Genomic DNA, 12294 nt, shown 5'->3' with positions numbered 1-12294 from the left:
ACTGTTGCGGCCCTCCAGGCTACAGAAGCTAACAAGACTTTGGTTTCAAACCAAATCCATCAACAAATAGAAGGGGTGGCAGAATCTATGACACACCAGCCCGCACATCCACCAGTCTTCGGAATGCCGTCAACCAACGGTCAGAATCAAACCATACCAGTGGTTTTAGTACCGCGGGTGGAAGCTCAACCGAGGGGACCAAACTTGGAGATACCAACAATTGAAGCTGATCCTATGCCACCTTTAATACACACAGTAGACGAAGGGGGAACTATGGCCATAGGGGTACAATACGGAACTCCCAATCAGGGATCAAACCAGTCCCACCGACTGATGGTAGAGCTCGAAGAATTGAAAAAGAGCCAGCAGGTCTACGCAGATTTCGTAGCTCTTCTGTCCAGGGAGAACCAAGACTTAAAAGATAGGATTGCCCAAAGCACGAAGACTAGCCAACAACTGGACGAAGCAAATTCTAAAGCACCAGAGCCTAATCGAGACCGAAGAATCATCCTAGCAAACGCCGCCAGGGGAAGCAGTGCATCCGATCCGGAATATGCCGTCGAAGACTTAGACTATTATGACAGTGAAGTTCGAAAAAATAAACGCTCAACTGAGCATGAGAACGTGGGATATTACCGCGCAATGGAGGAGCTGCGTGATGAGATGATGGCTGAGATCAGGCAGATAAAATCCAGACAAGGCGGAGGAAGGCTTGAAGAGGTGATGAAAGAAGCTAACTCCATGCCTCTAACTCATCGCCTGGCAAATACCCCCATTCCGTTAAAGTGCCCTGTCCCAACTTTTGAATGTTATGACGGATCCAGTGATCCCGCGGCACATATCCGATATTATAATCGTATCTTATCCCGATGGAGTCAAAACGACGCCGTCCTCTGTAGGTATTTTCCATCAAGTCTGAAGGGATCGGATTTGTCTTGGTTTGACAACCTGCCACCTAATTCCATCAACTCCTACGATCAACTCGCAGAGAAATTCTTAAGAACTTACATGTACAACAAAGCTGTCAACACCGGAATGGATAAACTTTTTTCTCTGGAAATTGGTTACAAGGAGAACACGAGGGAATACACCAACAGATGGCACAAGATCTGCCAAGCCATAGGGAGTGTGGATCCCGTGGTAAGCATCAACTGCTACAAGTGGGGATTAGACCGAATGAGTCCACTATTTGTTGAGATCCACGGAAGCGTACCTAAGACATAAGGAGATCTTCGAATAATTATTGAGAAGTATGCTCGTCTTGAAGAAATCCAGCGTGAGAACCCGAGGGCACAAACGCAGAGGTCTCACCGTACCAATTCCGCAGAACAAACCAGCGGGGCCAAAAGAAATAGCTCAGTGGAACGACCTCACGAAGATAGGAAGGAACGAAGAGATGAACGACGAAAAGACGATCGAAAATTCGAAGATCCGGTTTACATGAAGCTCAATGCTAGCTACGCTTGGATCTTGCGAGAGATCAAAAGAAGGGAAAATTTGGAGTGGCCGTGATCTAAGGGAAAACACCCCCTAAGAACCGAGAAGTCTAAATATTACTGTGAGTATCATTGCTTCAATGGACACCAGACCGAGAAATGCAAAAACCTCAAAATAATGATCCAAAAATTGATTGATGCTGGCGAACTCAAGAAATACATACGAAAGGAGGTCACCGAGGACAGATCCAAACGAACCAAGCAAGTCCAACTTCCAGAAGGAAACCGCACAATCAACACCATCTCGTGTTCCGAAGCCGCAGGGCCCTCACTTACAACGCAGATAGGAAAGAGTCTACGAAAGCAATTCGAATACCACTGCGAATTATATATGATTGATGGCGTGGAGGTGGACGAGCACGAAGAGTGGATGGACGCACCTATCATCTTCGATACTGAAGATATCGAAGAAGATATGGAAGACCATAACGATCCCTTGGTACTCACACTACCAGTGGCCGGATGTAACCTCAAAAAGATCCTCATCGACGGGGGAAGCTCAGTGAACGTTCTATGCTACGACGCCTTCAAACGGATGAAGCTCCATGATGAACAGCTGATGACCTCTTATTACACCATCTACGGGTTCAACGGAGCGCCTACAAAACCATTGGGAGACATCGTGTTGCAGGTGAACGCCGGGCCCATGAAAGTAGAAACACGATTCAGTGTGGTTGACGCCCCATCCCCCTATAACGCCATTATTGGACGAAAGTGGGTACATAAACTCAAGGGAGTGGAAGCAACTTACTACCAATATCTCAGGTTCCCTACACCCGAGGGAGTGATGGAAATCAAGGGAGATCGGGTCTCTGCAAAAGAGTGCCATACCACTCAGGATCGTATCAACAACGAACAGGAAGAGCAGCGAAAAACCCGAAGGATCAAAAATAAAGAAGCTGCGAAAGAAAAGGCCATAGACCTGTTCCTCAAGGAAACCACAGGGAAGGGCTTGACAAAGGAGGATAATGTCCTTAACACAAAGGCAAGTACTTCAGCAGCCAACGAAGGACAGAAACATACCAAATAGCAATTAAAGAACGTCCCAGTCCTTGGGGACCCGAAGCCGGTGTTCACACCAGTGGAGCCCGTAAAAAAATCAACAAAGGAACGGAAGAGAACCCGAAGATGATCAAAGTAGGGACCATAATGGATGAAAAAAGAGAAAATTCCTTAACCAAATTACTTAAAGAATACGCGGATGTATTCGCCTGGAAGTTAGGAGACATGCCGGGGATTGATCCGAAAATAATCCAACACGAGCTGCGCATCAAACCAGGCACGCCACCTTTCAGGCAGAAAATAAGAAAAGTTGCACCAGAGTATCATAAGGCAGTAGAAAAAGAACTTCGGAAACTACTAGAAGCAGGCTTCATCAAGGAAGTCAAATACCCTACATGGATCTCCAACATGGTCGTCGTTCCTAATAAAAATGGAGGGGTTAGGATATGCATCGACTTTACTAACCTCAACAAGGCATGTCCAAAAGACAGCTATCCCCTACCGAGCATAGATCAACTGGTTGAAGCAGTGGAAGGGTACGAAGAGCTGTCATTCATGGATGGATATTCTGGTTACAACCAAGTAGCCCTGGCAGAAGAAGATCAACTACACACAACATTCTACACCCCGCATGGCCTTTATTGCTACACTAGAATGTCCTTTGGACTTCGAAACGCAGGGGCAACTTACCAGAGAATGGTCGATGCTATCTTCAGGCCATGGATTGGTAGTACCCTAGAAGTATACGTTGATGACATGCTCATCAAAAGTAGGCTGCGCAAAGATCACCACCAGGACCTGAGATATATTTTCGAAGCAATGAGGAAACATCACATGAAAGTAAATCCAGAAAAATGCACTTTCGGTGTCACCTCAGGGAAATTCCTCGAATATCTGGTAACAAAAAGAAGTATTGAGGTAGACCCCGCGAAGATTCAGGCCATAGTGGAAATGCATCTCCGAAGAATTTAAAAGAAGTGCAAAAGCTCAATGGGTCCTTAGCATCCTTGGGCAGATTTATTTCCCGATCCTCGGACAAATGCAAACATTTTTTCAATATTCTCAAAAAAGGGAGTAAGTTTGAATGGACCGCAGAATGCGAAGAAGCCTTCCAAAGAATCAAGGAACACCTGGATTCAATTCCAATCCTGCAGAAGCCTGATCCTGATGAGGTTTTGGCATTATATATAGCAGCGACAGAAGACGCAGTTAGCACAGTGTTGGTCAAAACCAATACGAAGATAGAACAGCCTATCTATTATGTCAGCAAGACCCTCAATTCTGCGGAAAGGAATTACACGAAGATCGAACAACTCATCCTGGCATTAGTATGGGCTACTCAAAAGCTGAGAACCTATTTCCTAACTCACTTCATCCGCATGCAAAGCACCACTGGAAGCAGTCCTCAAAAGCGCGGGAAAAGTAGGTAAAATAGCCAAGTGGAACACCCACCTGGACCAATTCAACATCATTCATGAAATTCAACATTCCCAAAAATCCCAAGTTTTGGTGGATTTCTTAGCAGACCTCCCCCTGGACAACGATGAAGAGATTAGGGGAATACCAGAAGCCGACGAGGAAAGCAAGGATCCAGTTGATGTCCTCGAACCCGCGAGTCAAAGACAATGGGAAGTCTTCGTTGATGGTTCCAAAAATAAGGAAGAGGCAGGAATAGGCATTGTCATCACCACCCCAACTGGAGAAAGGATCGTACAGGCACTCAGGTTAGAATTCAAAGAGCATACAAACAACATCGTCGAATACGAGGCACTCGTACATGCCCTCCGCTTAATAATAGAGATGGGGGTAACTGATGTAAGACTGACAAGTGATTCGCAGCTTGTCATACGATAAATAGGGATCGAATACAATGTGTACGACGACACCCTCTCAGCTTACATGACCTTGGTCCAAACATTGGCATCACAAATTCCGAACATCAAGTTCCGGCACTTATGCAGAAGGGATCTCAGGCACGCGGATGCCCTAGCATATATATCATCCATGCTGAAGGACAAGAGTATCGAAGCTATCAAAATAACAAGGGTATACGAGCCTTCGATTGCATCACAATTTTCCTTTGATACAAATCAAGATACAGTGGAAGAAAATATCGAAGATCAGGTGGGAGAAGACATCCGTGACGATTTTGACGAAGAAGATATCCTGTCAAGAGCAAATCAAGACGAAGATTTCAACAACGAATATGATTGGAGAATGATGATCCATGCGTTTCTCAAGGACAGAACCTTACCCGCGGATCACAAACAAACCAGGAAAATACTCTCCAAAGTAGGAAGATATGATCTTCGGGATGGGATCATGTACAAGAAATCCTTCCTCGGACCGTTACTACGTTGCTTATCCAGGAAAGAGGGGCATCGAACTCTAAACGACATCCATTATGGTGACGCAGGGAATCATAGCGGCATGAGATCACTCGCCGACAAAGAAAAATGCAAGGATATTACTTGCCCACAATGATACAAGATGCTGCAAGAATGTCCCGACGATGTGAAGAATGTCAGCGTTTCGCCAAAAAGATACACGCACCAGCAACAACGTTGAATTCTGTGGATAGTCCGTGGCCATTTGCAAAATGGGGCATAGATATCGTTGTGCCTTTCATCGAAGGATCAGGGAAAAGACGATTTTTGATAGTAGCCACGGACTACTTCAGTAAATGGGTGGAATCCAAAGCCTTATCCAGGATCAGAGACGTGGACGTGTTTACTTTCATATTCCAAAACATTATTTGCAGGTTCGGCATACCAGCGGAAATCGTGTCCGATAATGGTAAACAGTTACAGGGGAAAAACATAGACATGCTCTTCGACACTTTCAAAATAAGGAAAAACAAGTCCACCCCCATATACCCTCAAAGAAACGGACAAGCGGAAGCTACTAACAAGACCCTCGCCCTTATCCTCAAAAATAAATTAGACGAACACAAGGGGCGATGGTGTGAACAGCTACACAATGTATTATGGGCATACAAGACAACACGAAGATCTGCCACTGGGGAGTCCCCATTTCTCCTCACTTATGGAGCTGAAGCAGTCATCCCAGCAGAGATCCTCATGCCAACCACAAAGACCGAAGCATGGGAGAAAAATCTCACAACAGACATGATGTTAGAGAGATTGGACGACCTGGAAGAAAGGAGGGAAGCAACATTGCAAAAAATGGAAAATTATCAACGGAGACTAGCGAGAGAGTACAACAAAAAGGTTAAGCTTCGAAATTTTGTAGAAGGGCAGTATGTGCTAAGAACAATCCCGCAGTATCAACGAGAGAAGAAATGGGGAAAGTTAGCACCTACATGAGGAGGACCTTTTATAATACACGACATTGCGGGAAACAGTTCCTATTATCTTCGCAATTTGAAAGGCGAGGTCCTCCGGCACCCTTGGAATGCTAAATGGCTCAAACCGTACTACCCATAGGAAGAGCGCAGCTTTGCACCTACGTGAAGAATACCAGAAGAAGAGGCAGCGTAACCGCTTTACATGTTTCTATCTCTGGACGAGGAGTAGCAGGCCTCAACCTATCAATCAAACAAACTTTTTGGGAAATCTTCAAGCAAACGAAATGGTCAAAAGGCACGCTGGTTTAACGCATGTACATTACATAATAAGTTAACAATATTGGGGAAAGTAGTTAATCTACAATCTCTCAGGGCTCCCCTATCAGTGTCTATGAGTGTAAGACCGGGGGGAAGGCACCCAACAGAAAGAGATACCCAACCAATTTTAAGGCAGCGGGTCGACAGAATGGGTGCATGTAAATATTTCAAATAAGCATTCCATATCCTAGAACGCTTCCTCGGCCCCCACCGTTTGGGAATCCTCTGGCCCAGGATTCGCCAGTGGGGTGACAGGTCTCAAGACGATCACGAAGGTATTTACCTTCGGTGTCGCACCCAAACACTCTCAACTTTTTACAAATCAAGTTATTTCTAGTTTAACACTTCACAATACTTAAAATAAAGATGAATTGATAACGCAAGTATGCCAAAAGGATGATCCATTTCATAAAGAGTTGATTACAAGATTCAGCAAATAAGATAAAGCAGGAAACACATCAAAAAATGATCTAAACTATATAATCAACAAGGATCAACTTTCTATGACTAATAAAAGAAATCTACTTGGACGATACAGCTCCATCAACAGGGTTGTCTCTGCGAGATGAAGGTACGCTACCACCTGAAGAAGGCCCAGAAGAACCAGGCAAGGGCGCGAGAAGGGGACGACGCGGATAATTCTTGACAAGACCATGTTCGACTTTAAGATCAAGTTCAATATTATCTAGGACTTTGTTGGTCTCTTCAGCCAACTGACATCGATCTTTATAAGTGATAACAGCGGTCTGCTGGTTGGCCTGAGTCAGCAATGCAGATAGGCGTTCCGCCTCTTTGGAGGCAATCTCCGCTGCTTCCTCACGAGACGCGGGCAACCCTTTGAAATAGTTGGCTTGTCCTTCCTGCTGCACTAAGGCAGATTGAGTTTTTTTAAGCTCATCATTTGCTGCGTGAAGCTGTCCCTCGAGTGCTGAAAACAAGAAATACCAAGGGGTTAAAACGAAGAAATAACAGAATCACACTCGATAAAACGAGGTTATACCTTCGACATTAGCCGAAGCCTCTTCATACTTATTAACAACTGCGTCCCGATCCTCATCAAGAAAGCCATATTCGTCGGATAGTTTCTTATAATCCGTTTGAAGGTTCGTAAGAGCAAATTGACTCGCATCTAAGTCTACCTGCTTCATTGAATCCAAGTAACGAAGATGGTTGACTTCGTCATTCATCTCCCCCATCCTTTTATGGAGTCAATACACATTCACTTCAAGATCCCTTTCCGACTCCACTTGGCAAGCAACATCATCTCGAGACGCTGCTAGGGCTTTACTAAGAGCACCAACCTCAGCCCTAGCATTATCTCTTTCCTCGGAAAGACGCAGCATACTATCCCTAACCCCGGGGCCTAAGAAAGAACGATCCTGTTGTAACTCTCCTTCCAAAAAGCGCACTCTAGCCTCTAAGTCCCAAGCATTTCCTCGAGCATCACGCAGGTTGTCACGCGTCCATAGCAGCGTACCATTAAACAGACAACGATCATGATTGTACTTATTTTTCATATCAAACATCAGTGTTCGCTTTTCACGCCACTCAGCTGTTAAGGCGTTGTGCTCATCAGCACGAGCATTCCACTTTACGGCTTCGCTTTTCAACTTACCCACCAACTCTGCAATGCGGGATTTCTGTCGTTCCCTTTCTTTCCGAAGCCATATGAGCTCGGGGACTCCACCACTGAAGATAGGGTGGGGAGACTGAGAAAGAACACCAAAGTACAAATAGGGAATCATGAGGAGTAAAATACCAATAAAAAATACGAACCTGTGAGGGACGATACATTTCTGCGAGCTTGCTCCAATTCGTTGCGGACTACAGCAAGTTCCGAACGGAGACTCTCCTCGGCATTACCCAGCCGCTCCTTTTCCTTCAGGCGATCCTTCAGTTCACTTATTTCCATCTCGGCCGCAGATAGTTCTTCTTCTCTATGACGAAGCTTAGCCTCCAACTTTAAAGACTTTGCTTTAAAGAAATGGTATAGAACATGGTTACAATGTTCGCTCCTCATCATCTATGTCACAAACAACAAACATTATTATACCCAAGAGATCGGATATCGCGAAGAATACAATGTTCGTACATCATGAGGGAATCAGTACAAGGATTTACCTCTAAGACACGCTGCTGGGGAAAACCGTATTGATACCCATCAGCTATGGCCATCATATCAGCAACAGAGGAGGGAGGGTAAACCACTAGGTTAGCTTCTGAAGCTCTCAGATTCTTCTCCCACATCTCAGCAATGCGGACTTCAGAAGACACTTGCATCATCTTACGAGTATAAGCATCAGAATTCTTCTCACCGGGGACCACTGGGGCAGGGTTGGAGACGAACATAAGATTTTTCTTCTTAAGCCAAGCCAAAATGGCATCTTCGCCTTCAGGCATTAGCGAGTAAGGGAAATCCTCTGAAGGAGATTCAACCGCAGACTTCCCTTTGGTTGTTCTCCCCTCACTCACGCAAGTCTCGACATCACCAGCCTCAGTATGACCACCGGCGTTTTCAGCCTGCTGACCGGTGGCATCTTCTTTACCAATATCCCCATGCACATCCCGATCATCATTTGGGGAAAGTAATGAGAAGTCTTCGGCAAGACCCATGGCAGCATTCACATCAAAGGATTCCCCCGCGGAATATATCCTACCGAAAGAAAATTCAGGGGAAATAACGGGCAGAGTACCCACACCAAAAATATCATCGCCAACAGGGGCAGATCCACCCCCGTCAGTACCACCAACGGTAATATTACCCTCAGACTCATCATTACCACCCGCGGCAACTTCTTCTTCACCATTACCACATTCGTCATCAGGGTGAGAAGTGTCGGTACGCTCTTCTCCATCGGACACTTCTTCATCCTCAGCATACCCTTCGTTTACAGGACTCGTAACCTCCTCATAAACCTCAGCCTCACCGGTAACCACAGTAGAAGATTGTTTGGGTCCAAGTTTCTTCTTCTTCGACACCTACAAACCAGTACACATCCCCACAAAGGCTCATTTTTTCCCTCCTCCTCATCTCCATCAACGACATCAAGAGCATAAGGAAAATTCATGCCCGCGAAATTCAGACGCCAAGGACAGAAATCTCCATAACGAGCAGGAGGAGTTTCACGAGGCTTGCTATTTTCAAAAGGACGCCAACCGCGCGGACCCGAAATCCATCCATAAGCCCAAGGACCAACTACCTCAATAACAGTAGCATTCCATTCATAATCATGGTCACACTTAATCCTTTCACGAGCAGGAAATAGTTTCCGTTTAGCAGATCCCTCAGTACCAGGAACATACTTCAGCTTGGCATCACTCACCTCACTCAAAAGACGAATTTCACCACGGGGAGCAGCAATATTACGAAGACTAACACTCCACGGCTTACGGTTTCTACTGTTGACATAATCCCCAAAAGAATTGTTAAAATTCTGAGGAGTGTACCACTATCTCTCAGCAGGATTTGGAACATAGCAGGTCATCATAGTCTCTTCCTTGCTTCGCAGGTAACATTCCTTCAGTGAAGGAAGATAATTCCTAGATAGTTGTGACACGGAACGATTATGATTGTTCATGGAAGAGCCTTCACGACTAGCCAACACGTCATAATAAAAGGAGTCACCCGACTTATATAGGGGCAACATAAGACCCGCCTCGAAGGCTCCAACCGTAGTCAACAGATGAAACTCGTCAAACTGATACTTAGCAAGGAGCTCGTAAGTGATATCATCGTCAGGGGCATAAAAGCGAACCTCAAAAGCTTGAAGTTCATGTTTTTCCTTGAACATCTCAAGATCAATATGCTTGAAAGTGACCTTCTTCTTACCAACTGAAATGATGCGTATCACGGGGACAGTTTCTTCTTCGTCTGCGGAATCAAAAGTAGGACTCAATTCCGAAGCTTTCCTTTTAGAAGGAAGATTCTTAGACGGATCAGTTCTCGACATAGTACCCTTGGAGTACTTCCCTTTGAAAGAAACCGCGGGAGGAGGCGGCAAAGATTTCTGCGGAGGCACTGAAGGAGGAGCCATTGAACGAAGGGGCGGAACATCCAGTGTTTCAGTACGAGGAGGAGGAGCCCGCGTACTCCTAGAGTCATCATGAGGAGGAGCCTGCGTACTCCTAGAATCTTCACGAGGACGAGAAAGGGCGCAGTTAACAGCATACCTAGATCCAGAAGGACCCTTCGGAACATCCCCTTTCTTAGTAGGCACAACCTTCGCACAAGAGGAAGAGGAAACCCTATGAACCCGAGGATCCGATTGCGAAGACTTTTAAGGACCTTCCCTAAGTGGAGATCTGTCAGAATCTCGACGCGGAGGGGATCTTGGTGGACTATACGGCGGGGTTTGGTAAGGAGCCCGCGGACGATCATACATATCTACAAGGAAACACAAAAACAGTTTAGAGAAGAATACGAGGAGATCACTAAAGATCAAAAAACCCATAATTGATGGTTCATCCGGATAAACATTAAAAACCCTAAGAACTAAAAATAACCAGAAATACTCCATCCAACTCCAGGGATAATACTTAGATACAAACTCACAGACTTTGTAACAAAGAACAGGGGTAAACATATATGCTTCGACATGTGTGTTCTTCATCACGAAACCAACAATACAGCAGCAGGAAACAAACGTGTAGATACATAGATAAGTCAATGATGAGCAGCTAATGCAAAACCCCATACCTGTATAGAAGAGGACGACAAGCACCAACCACAGTCGAAGAAAGGAGGATCGAAGATATCAAAAGCTAGTTGTCTACGATACAGGGGCAACAACAATCGAGAGCGAATGAGACAGAAAATTGAATGTTGTTATCTTCCTCACAAGAATGACGATAATAAATGACTAAAGAACAAGAATAGAAAACGAGAAGAGGATGAACACTGACAAGAAGAGGATAAAAGTTTTTTTTCACATTCTCTTTCCTATTTATGAAGCTAGAGAAGACAATAACTGTTCCTCGTACCAATGAGCAGTTATGGGGAAAATTAATGCAAAGTGGGAAACGTGTAGGATGACCTTTCTTTTTCTAAATTGAAAAATACGCCCAAGTCAGAAGAAGAGGGGAAAATTGTATGTACACCTTTCATCATCCACCACGTGTACAGAAAGAGACACGTGGAAGGAATGCAAAACAAGATATCAAAACATGATAGCAAGCATCTCATCAGAAGATTCCACCGGTCAGCAGATCCGACGGTCAGGGACATAGGACCACAGAGGTATGATGGCTCATAGGAGCACCAGATAATACCCCTTGGGTGTTAATACACCCAATCCCGAGGAAGGTCCCAGATCAACGGCTGAGAGGAAGTTTGACTGACACAGATGTGACCAGACAAAGAGACACTTGCCTGACACGAACAGACATCCATCTACCCGCATTAAATACCAAAGATATATACACGTGTCAATCAGCTCGTGGAAGAGGCGAGGATAACCCTTCGTATTCAAGCTCAAGACGCAGCATATGCCGAAGACCTCTGCGTAATGGGCACAAAGCACAAGAAGATAAGATTACAACGGCACCTCAGAAGTAGGACCCACGTTCCAACCCTATAAATACCCCCTCTTCACTAAGAGAGAAGGGGTCGACCAATCCAGAGCAATTATAGGAGAATATAGGAGAGAGAAATAGGAAGAGTAAGTAACCCCCTACTTCCGCAGACCTATGTATACTCTAAAGTCATTCGACTATCCTTGTAATCATTCAATACATAGTGAAACACCAGCCCCGTGGATGTAGGCCTTAGTGCCGAACCACGTAAATCTGTCTTATTTACATTTTAGCGCTTTACATTCAGCGTTGAACTTCACGTGCTTTACATTTATACTCGATTCCCTGTTTATTCCTTTATGCGAACATTATTTATGATAATATTCGACTAGACAATGACAAGATCGAAGGCTTCGAGTCGATGAATCGATATAATCATCCCCTTTACACATACAGCGTACAATTCTAGAATCAGACTGTATGCGAGTATTGTTTGTGAACACGTGGATGGCTTCGTGATTTTTGTGTCCACACTATAAAAGCAACAGCCTTATGTGGAAAGTGACATATATGTCTAACAAGAGGTGAATGTTCTTCGCTGCCTCTCATCTTCCATCTCAGACTCTAAGTGAGAGGAACCATTCTCGGATACTGTAAACA

The sequence above is a fragment of the Papaver somniferum genome, chromosome 4 (assembly GCF_003573695.1).
Source record: "Papaver somniferum cultivar HN1 chromosome 4, ASM357369v1, whole genome shotgun sequence".
Taxonomy (NCBI): Eukaryota; Viridiplantae; Streptophyta; class Magnoliopsida; order Ranunculales; family Papaveraceae; genus Papaver; species Papaver somniferum.
The sequence above is the reverse complement of the archived record's forward strand: the minus strand, read 5'-3'. Positions refer to the sequence as shown.